We start from the raw sequence: 11,996 nt of genomic DNA, 5'->3' as shown, positions 1-11,996 counted from the left end.
TCATTCAGTGAAACTCCACTCCGCCACTATCGCTGGTTTTAACTCGTCCTCTGTCAATTCACGCTAGAAGAAAGAGCTGGATTAATTCCAGGAAATCCACAGCCTCCACTACTCATTGATTGCAACTGTTTCGATACCTTTCTCATTAACATGAAAGACTTAAATACAACTGGAAATACCACTGACCGGATTAACAAGGACTCAACCCATAAAATAGCATAATACGACGCTGATATCAGCTACAACATAACCTGAAGATCTATTCTTAAGCAAAATACTTGCCATGAGCCAACGGATTAAGAACAAGTCTTAACCTGATGCCTATGTACAGTTATTGACCCACATAATCAGACTAACCTCAACTGCCCTGAACTCTACTAAATTAAATACAATCAATAACACCTGGGCCCATATGAATTAAATACAAGCACCAACACTGAACCCACGTGCACATGACATCCTCCACTGTCGTCGGTTTCCGTTTCACTGGTAGTCATCGATTGGCTTCCCGTTGATTTGGTCGAACTCCTTCAAAGACAAAGACTGAAGATTGGAAGAGGCACACACGAAAAGCCAAAAGTCATCGTTTTCCTCCTTTTTTTACTGACAAGTCAATTGTTAGGAACCTGTCAAGATTTTTTAACAAACAGAAATCCTAATAGAATAGATGAAAAATATCTGTTTGTACGATAATGTTGGATAGGTGTATTTGTTCGCCTAATCTATTTTATAAAAGATTCTAAAATATGCTTTAATGACTTTTAGGATTAAAAACTGTCTTGGAAAGTCAATTACAAAAAGTGCCCTTCACATATACAATATAAATTTTAAAGAAACTTGATTCGTCAAATAAGTAATTAATATTATTTATAAATTTAAAAATATTAAAATGTTAGGATGTTGTCAATCACCGCTTTGAATTTGATCAACAAAAATAAATTTACAAACCCCTTTTAGTAATTACTTTAGTCTTTTGACATGTTTTATATCCAAAGACTAGCCTGTGGCGGCTTAGAAGCTTCAGTTGAATCTGAAGATTCAACAATCACTTAGCAGCTCGCTGACCTGTCAAATGCTAACTTAATTAAGAGTAGTCTAAAAAGTAAGTTGAATTGGCAAACTCCTTAAAAAGGGAAACACAACTTATTCTCTCAAGTTACTTAGCAACGTCAAGCATGCTACCACGCTTTAGAATCAACAAGACACACACCATTATAAATATTTAGTCGGAAATTAATAAATATACAACCTTTTAATTATATTCTATACAACTCTCTTGCACTGGTGACATATCAGCCTTCTTCCCATTTTGAGCAACTTATATAATCCCTCATACTGGGGTAAAGCCTCATGATCATCAATCTTCTTGGACAACTCATCATTCTTCGGAAGCTTCTTAAACCGTTTACGAAAATCAGCCATAGAAATCCACTTTTGAACCTTCTAATCCACTCTGAACCTTCTTATTCTGACCTTCTTAATCCACTTGAAAAGCTCGAGAAAGCTGCCATAAATCAACAACATAGGGACTGCGTGAGTGCAAATATGTGACCGGAAAAATGCAGCAGTGTAAATGAGAGTGGATCCAATTCGTTTTTGATAACGAATGATGAGCATATGTTGCCGTGAATGCAAGCATTGTTGTAGTCAACGCAACGAAGAGTAGGAGAACCCTGCTGTCAGTTTTCGAGGGCCTGTGATGGAATTCTTCATAACTAAAGGTGAAGTGAGGATGGATAAAACATACCACCGAGGTCAAGGAGCAGGCTAAAGCAACAACGTCCATGACTGTGAAAACCAAGAAAGAAATTGTTGTTAAGGAAAACTGGATAACCCTTCTCATTGGAACCTCCAGGTACAGTGTAGGCAGCTGCGAACACCACAGTGGCGACGAGAACACCACCGCAGAGCAAGACTAGAAGTCTCTTTAACCCTTTATGTGCTTCTTTGAGTAGTTTATCGTGCTTCCCTTGAACGCTCTTTGCAATTGTACTCCTTTTTCTTCAGTGCCATCTTTTGCAATTACACGAAACATGCAAAATGGCGGGCGCTAACTTCTCCCACGCTCATAATGCACAAATAAAGATAAGATAGAGTCTATTCCTGACACAACCCGTCCCGAATTTCCCATCCCGTAGGATCCGGGCGCTCCCACAAGACTCGGATACCCAGACGTGCCATGTAAAAAACTGCGAACCTTTTAAAGACATCCTTTTCCTGATAACATCATGTATTTCCATCTCCAACATCTCAAAAAAAGACAGCATCATCTTCGTTTTACAAAAGAGAAGAGTTAGGGAAACTTTTGGTATCAGGTTTTCCACTTATACTACACATTCCAAAATATGAAACAAAAGGAAATACATGATGGAAAACATGAGTTCTTGAAACGAAAGTCCAAATTTACAATGCGACATAAATAAAACCCACATAAAATGTCAACGCGTGGCACAACCCTGAGCGAAGGCTCACTGTCCGGCACGATCTCCGGAAGGTCCTGGTGGGGAAAAACATTTAAAAAGGGGTGAGCTGAAATACTCAGTGAGTGGGGGAAAAGGGGGAGGTTTATAAAAGTTCTTAAAAAAGAATAATGCTAACATACAACAATTTCAAGCAAATCATGGCAACAATGTAACTTTATGAATTGCAATAGAACAACCACCCCGTTCTCACATACAATATATAATTTATTTCTAATCATCCTGCACTCAATAACTGTACTCTGACTTACTTCCTTAATCTGCGATTCTGTATAAAACCTCAACATTTATTATTAAATCTCACCCACACTAGTACCCTGGGGGAAATCTGTCATACCTGGTGGGCGTCCCACACGCAGGCAGAGCGAGGACGTACCTGTCATAACCCGTCAAGGTCTATCATCGGGCGGGCAGAGCCCTCAAAAACTGTCATACCTGGCGGACCACTCAACGCCCAGGCAGAGCCATAAATCTGTCATACGCATGCGCAGAGCCAAATCTGAAACTGTCATACCCAGCGGAATCCTGCATCGCTCGGGCAGAGCCAAAAATCTGTATCTCTGGGGATGGGTACTTCGTAGGTGGTTTTAGCACCACAACATACTCATACATAATCTCAAGTAACATGGAAGTCAAGAGTATATTAGTATGTGCTATAAAACATAAACAATTATCACTTTTAAAAGTCAAAACTCATATAACACATTATAATTTAATAACCCAAGAGCAAAATAATAATAACAACATCAACAACAACCATAATAAAAATATATAATATTTCATATAAGGATAAATCATGCCAACATATGAGATTTCATGGAAAACGGGGGTAAATGCAGGTTTTTAAAGCATACTTTCAAAACTGACGAAAAGCACCCCATTTGCCCTTTTTACCGAGAAAATTTTTACCAACATCACAAATCTCAGTCTTTTCTTTAACATGCTGTCCAGTCAAGTATGCAGTTTAATACCCAGCATAATTTCATCAAAAACACAGTCAACCATCATCCTAATATGTATCCAGCCGAGTGCACTGGTTACATAACAAGCAAATGCATCCCACTTAAAAACTCAATCAGGCACTTCAAAAATTCGTCCAAAAACATGTAAAGAAAACAATTTAAGCAGTCTTCACTTTAGCTCAACATCATCAAAACATTAATATGGAAAACACAAACTTACACATGCAGACATGATTCAAGCATTTGGATGCAATGTATCCTCATGCATGTAAAATCTTCATATCTTAGAAACAAACTCAACAAATCACACATGCACGCTTGAAATTGGAGAAAAGGGTTTGATTTTTTGCCACTCACTCTTCTATCCTATAATTGGCTGCCTATTACAGTTCTTGGATTTCGATCTCCACCGTTCAGAATGTAAGCTGTGTTTCATGAACACATATCCAAAAATCAGAACGATCGGACGGCAAATGACTCCAGATCACGATTTGATGATGCACTGTTCACAACTTAAAAACTAATATATATACTTTCCCTTTCTCTTCTCTTGTCTTCTCTTCCTCTCTCACTCTATCTCTCGGCCAAACCCCACTCTTTCTTCTCTTCTCTCCCTTTTTTTTTTTTTTTTTTTTTCTTTTTCTTTCTCCTTTTCTCTCCTCTCTTCTTTCTTTCTTCTCCTCTCGTTTTCTTGTTCTTCTTCTCCTTTGGGCGAACTGCCCAGTTCCCTTCTCCTTTTAAACAAACCTTTTCTGAAATTTTTCTGCCCCCCTCAATTTCTCTAATTTCAGTTTAACCCCGCCACATAAGCTTTCCCTAGCAAAAATGTCCAATTTTTCCCTCTTGGTACATGCAAACCCATCAGATTTATTTTCTTCGATTTCACCCCTTAACGCAACTTTAAAACTGACAGAAATACCCCTATCTTACCACAATACCAAAAATCAAATTAAAAAAAAAATTAATTAACTAAATACAATTCTGATCTAACTAAATCAGGAGGGGTTTTACAATTCCAGGAAGACTTAATTAATTAACTCATCATTAATTTTTATGTATAGAAGACTATCAATCCTTGTGTTGTCTCCCTAAACATCCAATAGATTTTTCAATCTTCATTGTCTCTGATTTTTGCAACACATGCACTTTATCTCTAAGTTTTACTTTTATTTAATTTATTTTAAATAGTTTATTTTTGTCCTTAAGATACTTATAAAAGAGACCGGAAAATAAGATTCAATAAAAGAAGGCATCATCCTCTATATTTTTCTAGATATAAACCCAAAAAATTGCTAAACAAAGGGATACTTGAAGGGGCAAATACTTTTTTATATCAATGCAGTTTAGTATTAAAATGAAATAATAAATAAGTCTTTTCATGCGTTAATAATCAAATTTTTACCTTCGTCTAGTTTATCCATACGCTCTTACAACACATGAACATTTCCTATGATAAAACTATAAAGATCATTTAAAGATTTATTAGAATAGAATTTTGAATATGAACAACGGGTTTTTCTCAATCTTTGGGTTTAATCAAATAATATTCCCCTGAGATTTCAGAAAAACCAGAGTTCTCATACCGTTAGTAAACTGTAAGAGTATTGTTAGAATTTTTAACATGATTTAATAAATATTTACAAATTACTTTTCTTTGTTTATTTTTATACCAATAACTTAACGGCAGAATGATTTTTGGTATTATATAACCACAGAAGAATTTTAGTTATTTGATCATACCTAGGGGGATTTTTGTTATAAGCCTATAACAATCACATTACCAATAAAAAATAAAAATAAGTAGTATAGTAAAGATTTGTAGAACGCTTACTTGTACCACTTTAACTCTTCTTGTAGATGGTATGCAGGACCACGGTCAATATCTGCATTATCATTGGTCATGTCTCCAGCATAGTGTAAAATGGTACAGCCACTATGTCGATCCCTCGGACTAACTTTTCATTGGTATATTTCTTCTCTTTCACAAGATCGAAGATTTCCTTTTGAGGTGCATGATAGCGATATTAACATATTCCGCTTCCTATCATCGATATACTCAGCCAACTGGGCGTTTGTTTAAGTATCTCCTTGACAATCTCTAGTATTCCTCTTTCAGTAGCCAGTTTTGAAACTTCACTATTTCCTGGTGTTGGCAAAACCAAGAGTATTTTTTGAGCAATCTGCACCCCCGTGTATCTTTTTTTATCAGCTTCAGGGTGAGTTTAAAAGCAATTATGCTTTCTCTTATCTTTCAAGATTCTTCTCAGTATTGGCAACCCTATTCTTCGTTTTGCATCAATCAGAGGACCTGTGAATTTGAAAATAAAGTATAAAGTCATTAGTCAACGAAATACCCTAAAGTTAGAACTATTGCTCTATTAATCACTCTTATAAAGCTCTGGATGAAGGTATCATTTTATTCGCATATTTCTTTATTAACAATTAAGATGAAAACTATAAAGAGGATAATTAAATGCAAACAGTTATTATATATTTTAGTGTGAAGTGGAAATCGTACAGTACGTACAAAGTAAGGAGGTCTTTTCCACATGCTCTTCGTAGCCACTTCTGAAAGCAGAGGGCATAGTAGCGAGCTTCAAGACTGGTTATGCCATCTCCGTCCTCTAATGTTTCCTAACGACTTATCCATTTCAGTAACATTAAAGCCGTTTCTGCAGCGAAATTAGGATAGAAAATAGCACATCAGACACCAGTTGAATACTTCAATTTAAGCAAAATAAACTAGCTAGAAGGCATGGGAGAGATCAGCGAGAGACCAAGTTCTCTCCTTGGATGGCAGCATGCAGAATGGAGGTCTCAGGCCTTTTTTTTATTGCGGTGAACCTTTTTCAGCTCTCCATTTGTACAACTTTTTGGAGCTAAATGTCTGACCACCTCTTCTTTCCCATATGCAGCAGCTTTGAACAGTGGGGTTCGCCTTCGACATTTGTAACCTAAGGACGGCGGGGTTTCGCCTTCGCTATTTGTAACCTGAAGACTTCTTATCGTGTGCCACCAAGAGATTTATCGCCTCATGTTACCATCGGCGGCAGCCTCATGAAGAGCTGTGTTTCCGTGGATATTCGTTGCCGAATATGCAGACTTTGTGATAGATCCACTTCGCAATTTTAAGGAGACTTTCAAGCGTTTTTTTTACTTTTGCTGAACGCTGCCAAGCGAAATAAAGTGTCCCCGTCGGGTGTTTGAGGAAATATCAAATCAAAACCCGATTGTCGCTTGCAGATATTCTCCAGTTCATCCCACTTCTTGTCCAAGGCTAACTGATAAGCCGTCGCCATTTCTCCAATTCATAATTTCCCTATGGAGGCAAAAAAGAATTAATGGAAATCATCCAACAAAAATTTGCAAAATTTTTCTCTTAGTAATTTACATAATCATTGTATCGATTGTATTGTATCTCGTAATGTTTCAGGTGGGGAGTGATCCAGCGGGCTACACATATATAGGGTGCTATTATTTATTGGGTCCACCTACTGAAAGATCAATATAACAAAAAATATTTGATTAATATATATAAATAAAAAATTAACATTAGAGATGTAAATAAGCCCGACCTACGCTGGCTCAGGCATATGTTATACCCGAAGGGCCAGAACCGGGCCTAGCTTTGATAAGCCTGGCCTAGGCTCGATCTATTATATAAAGTTTTGAAATTTACTAGTTTTAAGCTTTAACCCCCTAAAAACTACAACAACTTTTATAAATTAAAATTTCAAAAAAGCATTTTAAACATTTTAATTCGATTTTGACTTGAAATCTCTAGTTTCAAAAAAACCAAGCATGTCAATATCCAACCATTGTAACAAAATCTTGAAAAGTAACGCAATGGGAAACTCTTCTTAATTCCAAAGTTTATATAAACACAAAAATATTACATATATCATCAAGAATTAGTAATCTTTTAACAATATTTTAAATACATATACCTGGAAGTGTGAGAGTTTTCCGATCTCACTTGACTCCAGCTTGGCTGAAGTTCTTCACACCTTAGAGAGTGAGGAGAGAGTAATCAGAGACATACCACAAATAGCTATAGCCTGTTGGAGATAGATGTTTGAGGAGAAAAACTTCAACCACACAAGGGAATTATCTTATGCATTGATTTTGGAGATATTTTTGGCAGTTTGAAACTATTTATATCAAACCTTGGGTGGAAATTGTCATTCACTCTACTATTTTCTTATCAATGAATCAAGCAAGGAACATAAACCACTTTAACTTTATGTTTAACTTCTTTTTTCTAATAAATTTTAGAGCACTCTACATAACCAGGCAAAATAACTTATATTACCCATGCATGAAACTATAATCAAATTAACCATAATCCACTCAATTTAAATCTTCAATCCTTGAATAGTTTATATTGTATAAATTGTATGATAATAATAAATTAATTCATGTGAATTGAAATGATATGCATTTTCACTTAACTAGGAGAACCTTTTGTGATTCTAATACTATCTCAACGTACTATATGTCAACTAGTTAAGCAAATGGCTATAGCCTATTGAAAGATAGTTGTTTGAGGAGAAAACCTCAACTACACAAGGAAATTATCTTATGGATTGATTTTGGAGATATCTTTGGCTTTTGAAATATTTATAATCAAACTTAGTTGGGAATTGTCATTCACTCTACTATTCTTTATATCATGAATCAGCACAAAGCATAAACCACTTTAGTTTAGCTTTTTTTATTTCTAATAAATTTTAGAGCACCTGCGTAACTAGGCAAAAATTTTATATTACCCATGTATAAATTTATAATCAAGGTAACCAATAATCCACTCAATCTAATCTCCAATCCTTGAATAGTTATATTGTATAGATTGTATGATAATTAAATAATAATTCATGTGAATTGAAATGGTTATGCAATTTTAACTTAACTAGGAAAATTTTTATGTGATTCTATACTATATCAACGTGCTATATGTTAACTATTAAGTGAAGAACATTTATTATTTGGCCTTATATATATACTTATATAACTTAATCTTTACGTAATTCCAAATACTATTTCAACGTACTGTATATTAATTAAGCAAAGAACATCTACTCTTTGGCTTTTTGGACCACCCACCCCGAGAATTGGCCCCTTGACTAGGTCAAGGCCAGGGTCGATTTAAAACATTGGCTATGACCAATTCATTTTTGTTTGTTGGTTTTTCTTTATTCATTTTTTTCCTATGTTTTTTAAGATGATTCAAGAGCGAATTGGCTTGACATAGTAAATAAAAAAATAAAGCTGCCTCTTTTATTCACCCTAGAAAACAGCTTGGAAGGCCTGCAAAGAATTAATTAGCAAGATATACACAATTCTAGTTCTTCTAAATAGATCTTAAGAGTCCAAAGAGAAGCTTGATCAACACCTTTGCTTTACTCCATGGGTTTTGTTCACTGTCCCACAGAGATGGAGAACAAATTATAATGCCTTTAATTTCCACATAAAATGTGACAGTTTAGCTCATCTTTAATATATTCTTGTCAATGTAATTAATTACTAATGATCTTTATCTTTTTATACTTTTTATCATAGTGAGCTTTATCTTTTATTATATTCTCAGTAGCAATGAGCTTTATCTTTATTCAGTAAGTAGCGATACTTCTTCATTTACAAGGATAAACTAGCCCCTTCTAAAAGCTTATGAAATATCAGATAACACAACAATTGTTATCTCCTAATCCGTGGATTTTAAACAAGCGACATAGAGAGATATGGAAAAGATTTGAGATCAAGGGCGATGAACTAGTTCCAGCTCGGGAATCCTTGCAAGAATGAAACAGCCTCAAAGAGCCTCACTGAAGGACTGGGAAGGCTTCAAGGATTCTACGAAACCAACATCCTGACAGCTTGTTCCACAATTATTTATATTACTCACTCATGAAATTTATAATCAAATTAACCAATAATCCACATTTTAAATCTCCAATCCTTGATTAGTTGTATTGTATAATTGTATGATAAATAATAATAAATTCATGTGAATTATCATGATATGTATTTACACTTAACTAGGAAAACCTTTATGTGATTCCAAATATACTATTTAACATACTATATATTAACTAATTAAGTAACCAACATTTACTATTTGGCTTTTCTTTGAAATATATATATGCAATTTTCACTTATGAGTGAGAACTTTTATGTTATTCTAAATACTCTCAACATACTATATGCTAACTAATTAAGCAAAGAACATTTATGTACTATAAAGGACTTTATGTACTATTTGGCTTTTCTTTGCAATATATATATGCAATGAATAAAGCTATTTGTAGAGACTCCCATACAAAGAGAGTTTGTACAAACTATGTTAGTTATAGTATGTCACGTGACATTAAAAACTGCATAATTTAATGTCACATCAATATCATTTGACTCATCATGTCACGTGGCACTACATAATATGTTACGTCAATTTGTATAACTCTCTTTATGTAAGAGTTTGTACAAATAACTTTACCTATATGCAATTTTCACTTAAATGAGAACATTTATATGATTCTAAATACTATCTCAAGTACATATGTAACTAATTAAACAAAGAACATTACTATTTGGCACGTACTATATGTTAACTAATTAGAAAAGAATATTTACTATATTTGGTTACAACAACTGATGTCATATCCTTTCTAATGACTATTGGTAATTATTCGTAGCCATCTCTTCAAGTAATCTGTAGGCATCTTAAAGACTTTTTCCCATTAAAGTTCTCCTTCTGCAACGTCTATCATTGATCAAATCGTTGGTACCAAAACCGTTGAAAAGTTTGCACCACAAGCCCAGGGGTAGGCCATGATGAGGACACTTTCCGTAATAAATCCTTGTACCTCTCCCAAGCTTCGTACAATGATTCTAGCTCCATTTGAATAAAAGTTGCGATGTCATTTTGCATCTTCGTTTCGTTGTTTTTGCTAAAGGAAAGTACTTGCCAAAGAAATTTTGGGCTAGATTCTCCCATGTTTTGATTGACCCTACTGCAAGCAATTCAACCACCCTTTTGCCTTGTCCCTTAATGAGAATGGAACAATTGTAGTCTTATGGCATCAACACACTCTATTGTGCTTTGAAAGTATCACAATCTCAAGAAAATTTGCTATTTGACTGTTTGATAATCGTTGAGCATTCCAACAACATCACCGATGTCTAAATCATTTGTATGATGACTGGTTTTTATTTCAAAGTTGTTTGCCTGAAAATTGGTCGCCTTACGCTTGGAGTTGTACTGGTCACCAAAGGCAAAGCACAGTCTCTCAAAGCTCTTTGATCATTTGCCTTCTTAACTTGATTGTCAAGGGTTTGTTTGTGTGCTTGTAGAGCCTTCTTTTTGCTTTTCCTCGACAGCCGACAAGTCTATTCAATCTCTGGGTCAAATGATAATATTCTAAACGCTTTTTCAACGTCTCATAGACAACAAGACTTCTGAAAAAATGGAAAACTCAAGTAATTAAAACTTAACAAAAAGAATTGATTTAGAACAAAAATACTGAAAAAAAAAAAATTCAAAACAAGATAACAGCAGCAAATAACTTAAACAAAGATTAATTAAATAATAAAAAATTCTAATTAATGTAAGTTTGTTTTTTACATTTTTGCTATTCTGAATCTAATATCAAGTCAGCTATATGATAAAGCTGCCTAATCTCAAACTGTCTTGATTAAAATATTTTTTGTTATTTTTAATTAATTTTGATGCCTTCAAGTATTACGCAAGTTTTCCTCCATATTTTTGGCAAAGGTAACCACTTAGCCAACACAGATTTCACATGGATCCCTCACGCGTATTTGTATATATACCAATGGTTTAGCGAAATGTCAAGCTTCCCTTGGTTTCATAAATTCTATATTCTCACACTTAAAGTAACACTGTTAGTCACAGTTGGATTCTGATACAGAGCAAAGGGTGCTATTATCAAACTGTCCTCTTATCTTCTTCTTTCATCTCCCCTTTCTTCTCTCTACCGCATATATATACTCCAGGTTTAGCGAAATGGCAAGTTCCCCCTGGTTTCATAAACTCTATATTCCACACTTAAAGTAGCATTGTTAGTGACTGTTGGATTTTGACATAAATGCAAAGGTGTTATTTTCAAGTTGTCCTCTTATTTTCTTCTTCTTCTTCTTCATCTCCCCTTCTTCTCTTCCGCTACTTCTCTCTCCCTCCCTCAACCACATCCTCCCATTTCTCTCTCTAACTAGCAGTCACACTCCTCTCTTCCTCCCTTAGGTACACAATTGTGCACTAAAGTCATGTGAGAGAACTCTCTCGACATCATGTGAAGAACTCCCCCCCCCCCCCCCCCCCCCCCCCCCCCCCCCAAGCACACGATTACGCAAGCATCAGATTGAGAGAACTCTTTGAATCCATGTTGTGCCTTTGTCTTTTCTTGCATTGCCTGCTGCTCACAGGATGCTCGCCTGATTGGATCTCATTGAGACAATTGATTGCTTGATTTGATTTTGTGTGCCCTTGATTGAGACAATCGATTGCTTGATTTGAGTTGTGTGTTGTTGGCATCTAGCC

General features: G+C 35.2%; 1 non-coding gene across 1 annotated transcript; it reads left to right on the top strand.

Annotated features, from left to right (window-relative positions):
• The first annotated feature begins 10,262 nt into the window (after positions 1-10,262).
• Positions 10,263-10,369, top strand: LOC116107089. The gene has a single exon (XR_004124402.1). It is a non-coding gene; the product is annotated as a small nucleolar RNA R71 (small nucleolar RNA).
• The last annotated feature ends 1,627 nt before the right edge of the window (positions 10,370-11,996 follow it).

The sequence above is a fragment of the Pistacia vera genome, unplaced genomic scaffold (genome assembly GCF_008641045.1).
Source record: "Pistacia vera cultivar Batoury unplaced genomic scaffold, PisVer_v2 Contig526, whole genome shotgun sequence".
In the NCBI taxonomy this organism is placed as follows: domain Eukaryota; kingdom Viridiplantae; phylum Streptophyta; class Magnoliopsida; order Sapindales; family Anacardiaceae; genus Pistacia; species Pistacia vera.
The sequence above is the reverse complement of the archived record's forward strand: the minus strand, read 5'-3'. Positions and strand labels throughout refer to the sequence as shown.